Genomic DNA, 16,957 nt, shown 5'->3' on the forward strand with positions numbered 1-16,957 from the left:
ATGCGCACCTATGTATAGTGTGCACCCTGAGTTTAGACTCTTAAAATCATGAAACATCCGAACTCCTATGTATAATACGCACCCATTATACAGGAGAACAGGAGAGAAGAAAAGGAAAGCTGCCCCTTGCCCAGCTGCCCGCGCGCCGAGCTTGCGCCTGCAGGGGGAGCCTTCCCCGCCCAGCTGCCCGCACACCGAGCTTGCGCCTGCAGGGGGAGCCTCCCTAGCCCAGATGCCCGCACGCCGAGCTTGCGCCTGCGGGGCGGCCCTTCCCGCCTGGGGGGGCCCTTCCCGCTCAGGTCCTTCCCAGGTCCTTGCCTAACCTCCCCCCCCCCCCCACCCAGCTCATGCCTGCCGAGAGTGAGTTTAAAATTAAAAAAAAAAAAAACTTCCTATAGATAATGCGCACCCCATCTTTGATGCAAAAAAAAAACCCGGGAAAAAAGTGTGCATTATACTCGAGATTTTACTGTAAATGGGGTCTCGAGTAGGTTTGGAGAGGTTATTTTACCAATGCATTTGTCAGCGGTGCTATCGTTGCCTGAATACTATGTCCAGTTCAGGTGCTGGACATGTTGATAAACTTAGGTGGGTTCAGAGGAAAGCCATGAGAAAGATTGAGGGATTAGGAAACTTGCTTTGCAGTGATAGACTGAAAGAGCTCAGTCTAGTGATGACTTGATTGCCATCTCTAAGGAGCGCCGGCCCCGGGCGCGCGGCGGGGGGGAGTGCCGGGCGCGCGGCACTCGGCGGGGGGGAGGGGGGGGGAGCGCCGTCCCCGGGCGCGCGGCACTCGGCGGGAGGGGGGGGAGCGCCGGCCTCGGGCGCGCGGCCCTTGGAGGGGGCCCTGCTCCCGGGCGCGCGGCCGGGGGGGGCCGCCCCTGGGCATGTGGCCGGGGGGGGCCGCCCCCGGGCGCGCAAGTGTCCCCGCCCCCTGGCGCCCGGCGGGCAAACGGCCACGCCCCCTGGCACCCGACAACCTCAAAAGGTTGGGGACCAGTGCTCTAGGAATTCTTTGGGGGAAGTTCTATGACCTATGTTAAATAGGAGGTTAGATTAGATCCATGGTGTTCAACATGCTAGCCTCTAGCCAAATGTGGCTATTTGACTGATTGAGTATGGCTAGTTGGCTTGAACAATGTGGCTATTTTGCTGGTTGAGGATGCCTAGTTCACTATAGTGGCTACTGCTTTGGAACTGGTTGGACACCATGGGATTAAATGATCTAAGTGACCCCTTCTGGACTTGAATCTATGAATTACCTCGTCTTCCACCTCCCTCAAGCCAGCAAACTTGAGCTTACAGCGTCATTTAACTGGAGATTTTGTGGGGGGATGAGAGTCAGGTTAGGGTAACAATTGAGTTGTAACTATAGCTAACTGTGCTGTGAATATACACCTTTCCTGTAATAAAAGTAGTCCGTTTGCTTCACGTCTGCCATTGGTCATCTTAATTTAGTTTTTTATTCTTCAGTCTGAGGAGTTGCATTGAATTCTGGCGTGAAATGCAAAAACTTTCCTCTTTGTGAGTTTTATTGACTAAGATATTTACTGACATTCTAATTATTGTTCCTTTTCATCAAAATATCATGTAATCCAAGTTTGAAGCCTAAATCTTGTTACAAATTATGCTTCAACTTCAAAGAATACTTACAATATAATTTTCACCAACTATTGTAGATAGTAAACACTGCCTCAAGGACTGTTGTTTTTCTGCATAGTTACTAACATATTGGGCTCTGATCCTTGATTGGCATTCTTGGGCACAGCTATGATACAAAAACTAATATTTCTTCCAAATGAATGATTGATAGTTTACTGGTGAAAGACAGATAGCTTCATGTGCACTATGTACAGATGTACAATTGCTGGAATACTTCCCCTAGAATCACTGTAAGAGATATTAAAGTACAGAAAACATTAGGATATCTCACTTGGCCAAAATAATGTTGCTTCACTTCATCCTGTCCCTTTTGGGAAAACCCTTCAGATTTTCTCTTACTTAACCCAGTGAATGATCCATTAAAGCGTAATTAGAAAAAGATTTCTGAAGTATATAAAAGAAAGCAAACAGCATCAGCACTTCAAGCTGCAGTACAGGTTGAACCTTTCTAGTCCGGCACTCTTTAGTCCAGCAACATCCGTGGTCCAGCATGATTTTAGTTAGCCAGTTGTCCACTTACTTTGGGTGTGGTCAAGTTTCCCGTGGCCCCATAAAGTTTAACAGCCACCAGTCTTGACTCTCTGTGTTATTTAGCTCTAATTTACCTAAATGTCTTCTAAGAGCCCCGTAAGCATTGGAAGTGTTGGTCATGCTGCCAGACAATATGACCTCCTGTGGTTTGGGAAATTCTCTGGTTTGACACTGGTCAGGTCCCGATGGTGCTGGACTTAGAGAGGTTCAACCTGTGTCTATGTAACTTGTAAACTAAAATGTTTCAAGTAGGATGTCTTGTGCATGTAAGCTCTGACTGTTTCTCAGCTCCAAGAATTCCTCTTTTCTCAAAAAAGCAAGAATATTGGATTCCAAATCTGGTGCCTTTTAAATGTATTATTTAAAATTAGGGATGTGAATGGTTAACCGGTAAGCATCACCCTTGCTGAGTGATGCTTACTGCTTATGGTTAACCGGCCTCCTGGCTGGGTTGGAGCAACCCCCCCCCGCCCGACGTGGGGAGGTGGTGCTCCAGCCCAGCCAGGCCTGAGGCGTGACGTAGATATTCACAATATAAACTTGTGCACTGTGTTGGATTTCTCAGGTTTGGCTCTTCACTGTGGAGTTCTGATACATCTGGGATCAGGGATAGATTCAAGTGTAAGAACAGGCCTATGTCTGGAGCTCTTGCTCCCCAGAATCAAGTGATAACATCAGATTCTTAACATTCATTTTAAAAAATTGCCTTGTTAGTAGGGTTGGGAAGAAGAACTTGAAAACATGAGCTGAATGTAACTGATGTAGACATATCTGTCTGAATCTGTAAAGAGCCATTGGCAAAAGGAGAAGCCACAGCCACTAAGATCAGTGATTCTCAACCTATTTGCCATTGTGGGCTGCATATGCAGCTGTCTTTGTTACGTGAGCCGCACCCACAGAATATATACACTACCTGTACATCTACCAAAAGAAAGAAAGGGTTGTAATTTTGTTATGACTGCAGTTGCATTCAGATCGATATAGTATCTTTCATATCAGCTCCTGGCAAATATCCACCCAGGAGCATTTTAAATTAGTCAAATAAGTCAAACCATTAACTGTTTCATGTACTGGAGGATGGGGTGGAAAGTGATGCTGGGTGTTCCTCCCCCCCCCCCATTTTTGCCCCCCACTCTTCTGGCTATGTGCCTGGGGCAGGTCAGACTCCTGCACCACCCTAGATAGAACCCTGATGATGTCTCAAGGGCTGCAGCTATTTGATGCAGGCTGAGAACTCCTGCACTGGAGCCAGGGAAGAAGTTTCCTGTCCCTGCACCTAGCACTAAAGAAGAAAAGGCCCCTGCTTCTGTGAAGTCTTAGGTTGGTTGGGGAGGGGCTTGAAATAGGGATGTTAAATGTTGATTAATTGACTAATCGAATAGTCGATGCAGTTTGCATCGACTATTCGATTGGTCGATAGAGCGCCTCCACCTTTGAAGTGTAGCAACAGCTGTAGGCTCTTTTCAAAGCGGCAGTGCGGTATGGAGTCTGGAGTCAGCTGGGGACTACCCCACTGACCTCGGGCTCTATGCAGCACTGCCTCTTTGAAATGCCACAGGGAGCCCGGCGTCAGGCTGCATGCAATGTTTCAAAGTGGCTCCCCCACTGACCCCGGGCTCCATGCAGCGCTGCCTCTTTGGAATGCCACAAGGAGCCCGGCGTCAGACTGCATGCAATGTTTCAAAGCGACTCCCCCACTGACCCCGGGCTCCATGCAGCACTGCCTCTTTGGAATGCCACAGGGAGCCTGGCGTCAGGCTTCACGTGGCATTTCAAAGTGGTAGCACTGCACAGAGCGCAGGGTCAGCTGGGGAGTCCCCAGCTGATCCCAGGCTCCATGTGGCACTGTCACTTTGAAACGCCGCGTGCAGCCTGGGGACAACCCAGCTGGGCCCCGGGCAGCACATGGTGTTTCAAAGCAGCAGTGCCAAATGAATCCCAGGGTCTGGCCTCAAGACCGACGTGGCGCTGCCACTTTGAAGCACCTCCTCCTGTCCCCCCTCCTTGCTGCCACCTTCTGATAGAGGCAGCAAGTGGGGGGGGGGGGAGAGCGACTAGTCGTTCACATCCCTAGCTTGAAATCCTTGAGGTATGGTCACATGCCCTTTTGGAATGGAAGAAATATGAAAGCAACTCTCACTTTGAATAACTGAGATGATGCAGGGAAAGATTTCCATAGAAGGAGAAATCAGAGAGATTAAGATTCTTAGCTGTAGAGGGGTCATGATAAAAGCATTAACAATGAAAGGAATAGAGAAGGTACATCAGGTGCTCCTGTTCACAGTGCTTTATAACACAAGAACCGAGTGACAGTCAGTGAAATGTGGCTAATTTACAACTTTGTATACAAGGTACAGCTATACTGTGGAACTCATTGTCACAAGATGTTGTCAAGGCCGAGAGCTCAGTTGGCTCAAAAAAGGTCTGTTTTTAGGGATAACTAGGGGGCTGTGCCCCTTACTTGCTACGCTTGCCAACCCCCCTCTCTTTGGGGTAGGTGTCTGGCCAGGGTGGGGGAGTCAGGAGTGGGCGGGGGGTGAAGGGGCTGGAGGCAGTCAGGCTCAGAGGGCAGAGGGGACCTGGCACAGCCTGGGGCAGAGGGTGGGGAGGGGCAGGCTCAGATGGTGGAGAACACCTGGGCGGGGGGCGGGCTTGGATTGTGGAGGGAACACAGCCCTGGTGGCTCAGCTCAGAGGGGACTGCGCCAAGGCTGGCCACAGTAAGCGGCTGAGGATGAAGGCAGGTGGTGGCAGCTTGAGGACACAGATGATGTGATGACATCACTGTCATCCCACAGGGGGGAAAAATGTATATCTAGAGACAGTAATGTCTGTAGATGTAGGGATGTGAACAGGTAACCGGGTGATGCTTACCGGGTAATGGTTAATTGGTTCCCTGGGAGCAGCCCCCTGGATTCAGCCTGCTGCAAGTGGAGGGCTGCTCCAGTCCTGTTGGGCCCCACATGGGGCTGCCGGCCAGAAGCCTGCCCTGTGCAGCTGTGGGCCAGTAGCTGGCAGCCCACCCCATGCAGTTGGGGCTAGGGGCTGGAAGCCAGCAGCCCACACTGTGCAGCTTAGGGCTAGGGGCAGGGAGCCGGCAGCAAGCCCAGCGTGGCTTGTGCCAGGATTTTACATCCCTAATAGCTGCATTAGTAAGTAGTGATGCTAAAAATTGAAACAGATTATTAACCGACTGAATTTCTATTGGTTACACGGTTATCTGTGGTTCCCGGGAGGCTGTCAGAGTTCCCAGTTCCTGGGGCTTCTGTGGCTCCTAGGGCTGCCTGAACTTCTGGCCCTGCAGGACAGGGTTACTGCAGCTCCCAGGGCTGCTGGGGCTCCTGCCCCCTCAGGCTGGATCTTGTCTGCCCCTGCTCTAACACATCTATGTGTGGCCACTATCAGAGACAGGATACTGGACAAGTTGCATTACTGACCTGGCTCAGTATGGCAAACCATATGTATTGTGAGGATACGTTTTTCTGTGACATATTGCCCATAATAACGTAAGAACCACCAGTCTAAGTCAGACCAATAGGCCATCTAGCCTCAATATCCTGTTCTCTGACAGTGGCTGGGACCAGAGCCTTCCGGCAGTCAGAGATTTAACGTAGCTCAAAACAGGGGTTGCATCCCTGACCTTCATGGCTATTGTAATTGATGGTCCTATCCTTTATGAACTTAAGTAGTTCTGTTTGGATGTGTCTACACTGCAATTATTTCGGAATAAGCTATTCTGGAAGAGTTATTCCGAAATAGCTTATTTTGAAATAGCATGTCTACACTGCAGGGAAGCCTCAAAATTAGTCCGAGGCAGACTTCCCTAATGTAGACGTGCTATTTTGATTTAGAGCCCCAGGAAGAATAACTTAGAATGGTCCTGGTGAAGTGTTTACACACGCCTTATTTTGAAGTAGTTATTTCAGAATAGGGGTTATTCTTCGTAGAATGAGGTTTACAGAAGTTGGAATAAGCTGTCCATTATTTCGAAATAACAGAATTGCTGTATAGATGCTCACATAGTTATTTCGGAATAACGGCCATTATTCCAAAATAACTTTGCTCTGTAGACGCACCCTTTGAGACCCGTTATCCTTTTGGCCATCACAACATCTGTGGTAATGAGTTCCACATGGTAATTATGTGATCTGTAGAATAGTGCTTCCTTTTGTTTGTATTAAACTTTCTGCCTGTTCATTTATTTGAATGGCCCCTTGGTTTTGTATTGTTGGAAATGGGAAATAACTGTTCACGTTTTCCATGCCATTCATGGTTTTATAGATCTCTCATATCTTCCCCCCTTGGTTAGCTCTTTTCTAAGCTGGACAACTGTAATCTTTTTAGTCACTCCTTATAGAAGCTGTTTTATACCCTGGATCGTCTTTGTTGCCCTTCTGTGAATCTTTTCTATTTCTTCTGTGTCTTTTTTGAGATATGGGGCCCAGAACTGGACACGGTATTCAAATGCAGGCACACTATAGATTGATATGGCTGGCACTGTGGGTTTTTTTTGTCTTATTAATGATCCCTTTCCTCATAGTTTGTAACATTGTTCACTTTTTTGACCACGGCTGCTCATTGAGCTGAAGTTTCCAGAGAACTATTCACAGTGATTTCAAGATCTCTTTATGTGGTAACAGCACATTGAGAACCCAGCTTTCCACGTGGGCTGTTGGGATTATGCGTTATTTAGCAGGTCTCAACATTGAATTTCATCTTTACCCGGTTACCCAGTTTTGTGAGATTTGCCTTGTAACTTCATAGACAGCTTTGAATGTACCTGTCTTGAATAATTTCCTATCATCTGTTGATTTTGCCACTTCATTATTCAGCCTCTTTTTCAGATCATTAATGAACGTGTTGAACAGCACACGTTCAAGTACTGATCTTTGGGGCCCCAAATATGTACCTCTCTCCACTGTGCAAACTAATCATTTCAGTACTTTGCTTCTTATCTTTTAACCAGTTACCGACCCATGGAAAGACTTTCCCTTTAATTTTACAACTGTTTTCTTTCCTTGAGAGTCTTTGGTTAGGACCTTGTCAGAGGCTCTTTGGACATCTGAGTACACTGTCAGAACTGGACCACCCTTATCTACATGCTTGATGGTGCCCTCAAGGAATTCTAATAGATTGGCGAGGCATGACTTCCAGTAAAAGCTGTGTTGGTTCTTCTCCAGCAAGTAATGTTTATGTGATACTTCTGTTCTTTACTGAAGATAGATTCACCAGCCTCTGGAGCCCTTTTCAAAGTAGTCATTACATTAGCTATTTTCCAGGATTCTGGTACAGAGTCTAGTTTCACTGAAACAGGTTAAATACTACAATTTGTAGTTCTGCAGTTTCATATTTGAGTTCCTTCAGAACTCTTGTGTGAATCCCATCTAGTCCTGGTGACTTAATATATCAATTTGTTCTAAAACTTCTTCTGTTGGGCAGTACTTCAGATGTGTCACCCAAAAAGGATAGGTTTCCCATGGGTATCTCCCCTATATTCACTGCCGTGAAGACTGATGCAAATAATTTATTAGCTTCTCTGCATTTAGCGTTGTCTTCTTTGAATGCTCTTTTCACACCTTGGTAGTTTAGGGTATGCCTGTATTGTACAGAAAATCCTACGGCACGACGTCTCAGAGCCCAGTCAGTTCACTAGGATTACGAAACTAAAAAACCCATGTAGATATTTGGGCTGAAGTTGAAGCCCGGGCTCTGAAATCCACGTAGATGCTTGGCAGGTTTCCTTGCTTCTGAAATACTTCCTGTTAGTGTTTTGCATCTTGAGCAAGTTGCTTCTCAAATTCTTTTCTTGGCTTCCTTATTATGCTTGTACACATAACCTGTGAGATTTCACACCTTCCTGTTATCGTCATTAGGGTTTGACTTCTGAACTGTAAAGGGTGCCTTTTTGTTTCTTGTGGTGTCCATTATTCTGGTTTTTAGCCATGATGGAACTATTTTGGTTCTCCTACTGTCTTTTCTGATTTGGGATATATATTTTGGCTGAGTCTATATTATGTTTTTTTAAATAGCTTCCCCACCTCTCCGCTGCTTGCAAACATTTAACCTTTGTGCTACTCTCTTAATTTCTTTCACACACACATCCTCATTTTTGTGTACTTGATCTTTTAAAGTTAAATGTTACCATGTTGGGTTTTTATTTGGTGTTATCCCCCTACAAAGATGTTACATTTAATTGCATTATAGTCCATTTTACCAAGCAGTTCAGGTATAGTTACTACTTGGACCAGCTGCTGTGCTCCACTGAAGGCTAAATCAAGAATTGTCCTGCTCTCTTTATAAAGAGTAACTTTCTTATTGAGATTGTGTTGATATATTATGACTTGTTGCTTTATAGGGGCTTTTATTTGTAACTGATTGCATGGTATTCCTGTAAGATCTGTTTCCCCAAGTCTTCCCGTTTCTGTTCCCTTAGGTTGTTTGAGACATTAGCACTTGAACTGATTTAGGAATCAATAGTTCAGTGTGTTAAATTTCCTTGTGCCTTTTCAGATCATCCTCCTTACGGAACTTTGGAGCTCAGGGGTGCTGTGAAGCTGAACACCTCCATGCTGGATTCTAGCTCCCTGTCTGCTGAATGTTTTGATCTCTGTGAACACAGCCTGTGTCCTCAGTAGCCTTTTTATATTCTCAACAACTGTGCTTCACAGCCAGTCAAGTTCCTTTTGTTGAACTCTCTCCAGTAGAAGTCTGAGGGGGAGCTGCGTTAGTCTGTAACTTTAAAAACAATGAGCAGTCCTGTAGCACCTTAAAGACTAACAAACATATATAGTATCATGAGCTTTTGTGGCCAAACCCCACATTTCTGTATTTAATTTTACTTTATTGTCCCCCCCCCCCCCCAGTGGGGTAATACTAATTTTGTTCTAAACCAACGGTGTTCATCTTCCTTTATTCTTGAAAAGCAATCCAAATTCCTATAACGTCTAAAGGCATGCCATCTCTGTAGGGACTCAGATTTCAGCTGTTTCTCCTGTGTACCATCTAGTGTCACATCTTTCTGACCCCTGTGTGGGAGGGACTCTCCTCTTTGAAAACATCATTTCCCCATATTAACCCTCTTTCGAACATAGTAGACTTCAGAATTTTGATTGAGGATGAGGTAATGTCTGAGGAGGAATCCAGCCCAAGAGAATTGGCGGGAGCCAGAAATGGAAAATTCTGTACACAAGTTCTCATTAGTTAACAAAACAGCTTAACTGCATTTTACAATCAGAACGTCTGTTACTGAGGGAATAAAGTAATATCTGTATTTTATTGGGAAGTTGGGAAAATTTCACGTGGGGTGGGGAAAAGGTGAAGTCCCTATTTTGGCTTCCCAGAGGGGTGTATAGTTTGGAAGACCAGAAGAGGGAGTTCTCCTTGCATCATTGGAGGAAACAGAAAAATTAAAATTTGAAGATAATGTGATCTTGTGTAGCCAAGGCCTGCTGGCTGAATATTATTAAATATTGCCCCAGGGTACCAAAGAAACCCCCATAGGGAGTCAAAATAATTTTGAGGGAGAATTTTTGTTAAGATGCAATTTTTGTTAAGATTGAAGCATACATTTATTGATTCCCTCTAGAAAACTCAGATTTCAAATTCTAACTGTTCCCACTTTCTTTCTGCCTTTTTTGAGACTGCAAATAATCAAGAGAGGAACCTTTTGGGTACTGTCTGTTCAGGGTGGATCTGTCATCCCAGATTTAGGAAAGTAATCTCTTCTCCCAAAGCGCTGTGTTAAACAACAGAAAGTCAAATCCCATGGGGAAGAATTGGAGGGAATCTTTGAGTATATTACAGCATGATAGTCCTTCCAATACATGTTCATTTTGAAATGAATAGCTCAACTCCAAAATGTGTCACTTCAGGTGCAAAGTTTTGTGTAGAATTCTCCTCTCATTACAGTGCCAGTGAAAGAGAATGAAAATGTGGTTATTTGATTCTTCCACAATTTAATGTAAGCCCAGCCTTTATTCATGTAACTTGCCATGGTTAACAGCAATTAATTTGGGAAAGGAACAGTTAAATCCTTCCTTAAGACATGCCTCTTCCATCATGCCTATAAAATTGACAACATGGCAAGTATTATTTTGAAACAAACAAAATGCTTAAGTGAAACACCAAGATGTTTTCATACCTAGCTGAGTAACTCTGATCATAGCACTGTAACCCTCATTTTTTCACAAAGGACAGGTTGTCACTGGCATAAGTGAAGAACCTCTCGGTAGGACAATTTACAGCTTAATAACAAGCAAGACTTCATTTTTCTGTGTTTTGTTAGTGGCTTGAAGTTGGAGTCCTGAGTGAAAACTGACTCAGAACTCTCCTTCAAGGTTAGAAGACAGGTTTATCCATGTCTTTAGGTTGAGGGGGCTACCAGAAAGCAAATCCTGACTTGTTTTTCTTACCTCAGCGATGGGCTTGAACAGAGGAAAGGATAAGCCAGTTGAGGCTATCTGAGCTTCTCCTTCAGAATGGCATGAAGTACTAATATCAGGAGGCCTGGCTCTCACTTGTGATATAGCACACAGCAAAGCAACAGGAAAGGCAAGGTGTCGGAGGCCCTTAAAATACAGACTCTTCACCGGAGTGGGCAGTAATTTTCACAGGGGTCACTTAATAAATTTTGGTATGTGGTCATGGGCCTGCTTTCCCCCTCTCCACTGGAAGGGACTTGGGGCAGGAGAGGAGGAGCTGGGGACTGAGAATATTGATGTGTAGTTGACTATACAATTAACCAATAACCCAGGCTTGTGCAGGGAGCTGTTCCCAGTCTGTGCAGAGAGCTGGTTTTTAAACTGGCTCCTCTCATGGATCGGCTGCCACCTAGCACCTGTGCTGCTGCCTCTGATACAGAGGCAGCAATAGGGTGAAAGGGGGCTTCCCTGGAGTGCAGCCAGAGTGCACTGGCTGCCAGCCTCACCCATGGGACTATAGAATAGTTGAGTAACCGGTAAGAATTCATGTGGTACTCGACTGTTCAGTTACCTGATATCTAACATCACTACGTGGGACTAGCCTCCCCCCGGAATTGCCTGGGGCCAGAGGCTTTGAATTAAAAATACAGCAAAGGGCTCATGGCTCTTTCCCCGCTGCTACTGCATTTCTGGAAGCTGCTGGTGTTGCTGCAGCTATTTAAAGTGCTTGCGGCTCCGGCCCCTGCTGGGGTAGCACTACGACGGGGAGCTGTGAGTCATTCAACTAAGATCCGGCTGCCTGAGCCACTGCCTGGAGATTCAGTGGCACGGACAGCAGGATATAAATAGAAAGTGGCCAGATGCCGTCTGCTGGCCGGATCAAAGTGTTAGGTGGGCTGGATCCCCCCAGCCGCATCTTGCCCAGCCCTGGTCTTCACCCTTTCAGAACGATTGAGAGCACAGAGGAAGTAGGTGCTAATCATGTAGCTGAAATTATTTGTGGCAGGCAGGACAAGTAGGGGGACGCACATTTTGAAACGGTGTTTTAGCCTGTAACTTCAGTGTACAGGATACTCCTTGGGTGCATGTTACTCTGCACTTTTGAGGACTAGACTGGATGTTGGCCATTTCTATGTTTTATGCCAAACATCTTGTTTTCTTCAAAAATCCCTTCACCCCTCCCCCCTTGTATTTCATCATTTCTACGGGTGGCCAGGGCATTCTTTGCGCACTGTTGAAGTCATGTCATACTCATGCTGTATTTGTAACTCCAACTCGTATTGTGTCTTAACGAGGAGGCTTTGGTTACAAATCAATTGTTAGAGTTAAGCCAAAGTTTCCAATGTAATAAGATACTCGATAAACATTTATTTTATTTTTTTAATCCAATTAAAATGACTAAAAAGAAACACAATGTAAACTTTTAAGTGTTATTTGAATGTATCATAGTGATCTGGGCAGTCTTCCTCATTTGGCTTTTCACGTGCGTATTAATCGGTTACACATAGGTAGTGTGGCTTTTTCTTCACAGTTGTAAAGAACTGTGCCAAAACAAATCTGTTTCAGTTAGCTGCAGTGACGTAAGTGACATATGTTATGTAAAACCTCCATTCAGGGGTTTGGTGGTAGTGGATAGAGAGACACTCCACCAAAACTTCCTGTAGACTAAGGGGAAGTTCCCTGAGCTGCAAACATACTGTGAATTCAGATTTTATGTCTAACTGATCTTTACAGTCTCATGCACACCACCACCTTGTTGTTGACAAAGTCGGTAAACCCCAACTGTAAAAGGCAGTCCAGTCTGCACTAAGGATATTAAGGACTATCAACTATTCGATAAGCAAATGCTCAGATAGAGGCAGCAAATGGGGGGAAAGCAGGGGTACTTTAAAGTGGCAGTGCCGCACAGCTGAGCCAGATATCAGCTGTGTGGCGCTGTCACTTTGAAACCCCCAAGGAGGTGTTTCAAAGGGGCAGCATCCCACAGCTGAGCCCGGGGTCGGCACTGTGGAGCCGGGGGTCAGCTGGGGACTCCCTAGCTGAGCCCGGGCTCCAGGGCACTGCTCCTTTGAAATGCCGAGGCGGTGTTTTAAAGGGGCAGCGCCGCACAGCTGAGCCAGGAATCAGCGTGCATTGGCTGCCCCAGGTCAGCTGAGGAGTCCCCAGCTGACCCCGAGCTCCGTGCGGCATGCAGTGCAGCATGGAGTCTGGGGTCAGTGGAGGACTGAGTCCCCTCCTGACTCTGGTCTTCATGAGGGCTCTGTGGCTTTGAAATGCACAAGAGCCCCCACTGTGGCTCTTGTATATTTCAAAGGAGGAATGTGGAAGTACCTATCGACTAGTCGAGTAGTCCACTAGTCAGTTGACTACTCGACTGGTCAGTTAACCTCAATCTAACTCCCTTAGTCTGCACTTCCACCTCATTTTACATATAAATTAATAAAAGTTACACGAGATCATAACATGGTAGACCCAAAACTCAGCTATTAATTTGCACGGCCTGTCAGATAATATAATCAGAGAACATTCAATCTCTGACCACTTAACCACATGCTTTTCTCAGTCACGAATAGATTCCAGTATTCCCAATCTCTGTGATGCAGCAGCTTGCAACCAAATACTTTTGAGAGTCAGCAGGAAAAATGTATGTCAAGGCCTTCTCTAGAGGCTGAACTAAATAGAAGCTATTAGTTACTGTTCTTGCTCAAGTGGTATAGGGCTGAGTTGTGAGCTTGAAGGTACATGATTCAAAGCCTCAGTTGCATGCGATAGATTTTAGTTTTTAAGGCTTTTTTAAATGCTTACTTAATTTACACAATGAGAAAAACATCCTGTAAAAAAATTGGCACTAGAACTATTATAATCTTTAAATTATGGTAAATTTCATTTATTTACTGCTCCCTCTGTGACCAGAGAGAGAGGGGAAATCTCTGGAAAAAACCCACCTAGAAAATACACATCCATGCTTAATTTAGTGATTGTTAAGGCTGCATTAACGCACCGTGTCAGCTCAAAACCTGAAAAGTAAGGGTAATGAAAGATTGAGGGTTGTCTGCTGCCTTGCCATTTCACATTACCTACTATGCTGCTGTTAGGATACTTCAGGACACTAAGATTTTCACTCCTGCCACCATTCTATGGGTATTCCATAACCTCTGACAGCCAGAACTGGGGACTAGATGATAGCGATCACTCAGTAATTGTCCTGTTCTGTTCTTTCCCTTTGAAGAATCTGGCACTGGCCACTGTTGGAAGACCAGAAATTGAGCTAAACAAGCTGTTGGGCTGACCCATTCTGGCTGTTCTTATGTCTAGCAGATAGTGAAAGACGATACATTAACCCAACTGCATGCCATTCACTTTCTAGCACAGCGTATTAATGGTAACCCCAGCAGTGTTCTGGCACAGTAACATCCCAAATGTATGGCGTGTGTCACTCATGCCGATCTGTTGCTACTGGAGCGCTGAGACCCTACTCTCTACCTTTTTTCCTATTCGTACGGTCATCCTTAGGTTGCTTTTTTTCTGTAGAGTTTCCTTTCTTTGAAATGTTTGTTTTTCCAAAATCCTCTGTCTAGAAGACTCTCTTCTCAGTTTGACTGTCTCTCCAGATTGGTATTTCTCCCTTTCAGTATTTTTCTCACATTTTTTCACTTCTCTGCTCAGTTCATCTCCGTAGTTTTTGTTCCCTGTGTTTCTTCTCTGTCCCTTTCTGGTCTTTTGGATGGGCCAAGGGTGCTGTTTTGGGCGAGTGGGGGCAGCAGCTGTGTGTACTGGGATAAGGCTTGCTTATCTTCCTGTTCCCCTGATAAGGTAGTGAGGGGAAAGTACTTGGGTTGTGTGAAGTATTCCCCTGACCCCTCCCTTCACCAGCTGGGAGTTACAGGCTTGTACAGAAGTTGTGTACTGTCCCCTTACTGAAGAGGCAGCAGCTTGCCAGGGAGCTAGATACATGGGTAAAAAGGCGCCACTCCAGGAGGCTCCACAGCCAACCTGGCATTGGGGACCAACCTTCCAATGATCGTGCATGCAGCACATGCACACACTTGTTTGTAATGGATATGAGCAATGCATCTCAAAGAACAACCGTTAGATTGTTTTTCTTGCATAAAAATTACTCCTTTGACTGAAGGTGGTTTTTTTTGTTGAGGCTGTGCATGTTCATTCTGGCCTCATTTTGGAAGAAAAGAGAACAGACGGACTTCCCCTAAGGCTGGTTCTGTCCAGGCTGATTGATGGTGTGGAAGGCCCGATTCCGTCAACTGCTGGTCTTTCTAATGGAGAGTTCTTGTTGCCCTACAAGAAAGACTATCTGCACATGCTAATTTTCCTATAGTACCAGACTGCCTGCACTTGACAACATTGTGGCTCCATTTTCAATTCCAGGCCTTTGCTTTTCTTCCGTTCCTTGTTTTCTCACCAGTTTGATGGTGTCTCTAATGAGCAGTCCAGAACAGGATACTCATAGATGTCTCTGGGTGCTTTCAAAAGCATCATTTAGGACAGTCTCTGCTCTGGGGAGCTCACAACTTTTAGCAAAAGAGAAACATACAGGTCAGCTGACTAACAAAACAAATGACACTTAGACACATTAGAATGGGCGCTAAATAATTTAGTCTTCAACCAGTTAACAGAAATGTAGTGGTTCAGGGAGCCATGGTCTCAGAGACTCCTGCAGTTATCAGTTCAGCATTCTTGAACTTTCTGGACTGAGAACTTTTAATTCCAGTATCCTCTTTGAACTCCCAGATTTAAAGCACTTTGAAACTCTTGGCTTGGAACCTGAGGGGTTTTTGCCTTTTAGACAAATGAATGAATATGTATTCAGGAAAGCTTGTAGACTTCCTCATCAGATTTAAAAAAGCTGTCCACAAATCTGGACATTTCAAGAGATTGTGAAATGTGAATCCTCATGCTGCTCTTAAAGCATAACAATTCCATTTGGCCTCTCATCCAGGGATATATTTGAAATTCCTTGTCCTAAACTGAGATCTTAATTGGGTCTGATTCCCAGCTTCTTGAAGATCCAAGACTCAGTTACCATTCTTGGAACATATTCCTTCCATGTCTAACCTATTTTGGCAGCCACTTCATGTTTTGTAATTCCTGAAAGCTGTGTGTCTGTAGAGATGCCATCTGGAGACTAGTATGATTGGAGGCATCACGTAGTCTCTGTACCGTCATATGTGGAGAGGCATTTTCCCTGTAGTTGCCATTAAAATACTGTTTTTCCTATTAGCAGTGACTAGCAGAGCTAGTAAGAACAGGTACCTTACCCATCTGGAATAGTTAGTTTTTCCCAGAGGAGATGATTTTCAGTTCTGTCTAGGAATTGATCCAGTCCGTTTCCCTTTCTTCATCAGTTGTGGATTTTAGTTGTAGATGGGATATTCAGTTTCTGTTTATATATAACAAACCCTTGCAGGAAATTAGATGCAGGTTCAGGAGCAGATAGGTGACAGGAAAAGGTGCAAAGCATCCATATCCACTATTCCCAGGTGAATACATTTGGGGATCTCTCCATCGTACAAAAGATCATAACAGATCCCATCTTCCAAGAGGGTTTCCTCATTCAAACACATGGCCATTTCCTGGGCAGAACAGCACAGTACTTCATTCATAGGATGATTAGAGGTCTAGAGAACATGAGCTATGAAAGAAGACTGAAAGAATTGGGCTTGTTTAGCTTGGAAAAAAGAAGATTGAGAGGGGACATGAGAGCAGTTTTCAGGTATCTAAAAGGGTGTCTCAAGGAGGGAGAAAACTTGTTCATCTTGGCCTCTGGGGATAGAACAAGTAGCAATGGGCTTAAACTGCAGCAAGGGAGGTTTAGGTTGGACATTAGGAAAAAGTTCCTAACTGTCAGGGTGGTCAAACACTGTAATAAATTGCCCAGGGAGGTTGTGGAATCCCCATCTCTGGAGATATTTAAGAGTAGGTTAGATAAATGTCTATCCGGGATGGTCTAGACAGTACGGGGTCCTGCCATGAGGGCAGGGGACTGGACTTGATGACCTCTCGAGGTCCCTTCCAGTCCTAGTATCTATGATTCTATGATAACATTTTGGAGTGTGACTGTCTAGTCTTGGTGCACTTCTTTATCAATTTAAACTAGATATGTTGTCTTTGGCCAATGGGATGCTTGGCAAAAGGTGCTTCAGTCTTTCCATTGTTTAGCTGGAAAGAGGTTTTTTTAAGGAACCTCTCTCTCTCTGCTTGAAAGATGAGAAAACAATAAACCAGTTATCATGAAGCAGCAGGGGCCCATTTCAGAGTAAGAAAAAATGCTAAGAAGTAAATTGCACCTATTTAACTTTTTTAATTGTAACCCGCACAATGATGTTG

At 45.0% G+C, this 16,957-nt stretch overlaps 1 protein-coding gene across 3 annotated transcripts in view; it reads left to right on the forward strand.

Moving 5' to 3' along the window:
* The window catches only part of PPP6R2 (protein phosphatase 6 regulatory subunit 2), a 142,687-nt gene that overhangs the window by 47,555 nt on the left and 78,175 nt on the right, over nt 1–16,957 (forward strand). The window lies entirely within an intron of this gene.

This window comes from Pelodiscus sinensis, chromosome 1, assembly GCF_049634645.1.
Source record: "Pelodiscus sinensis isolate JC-2024 chromosome 1, ASM4963464v1, whole genome shotgun sequence".
In the NCBI taxonomy this organism is placed as follows: domain Eukaryota; kingdom Metazoa; phylum Chordata; order Testudines; family Trionychidae; genus Pelodiscus; species Pelodiscus sinensis.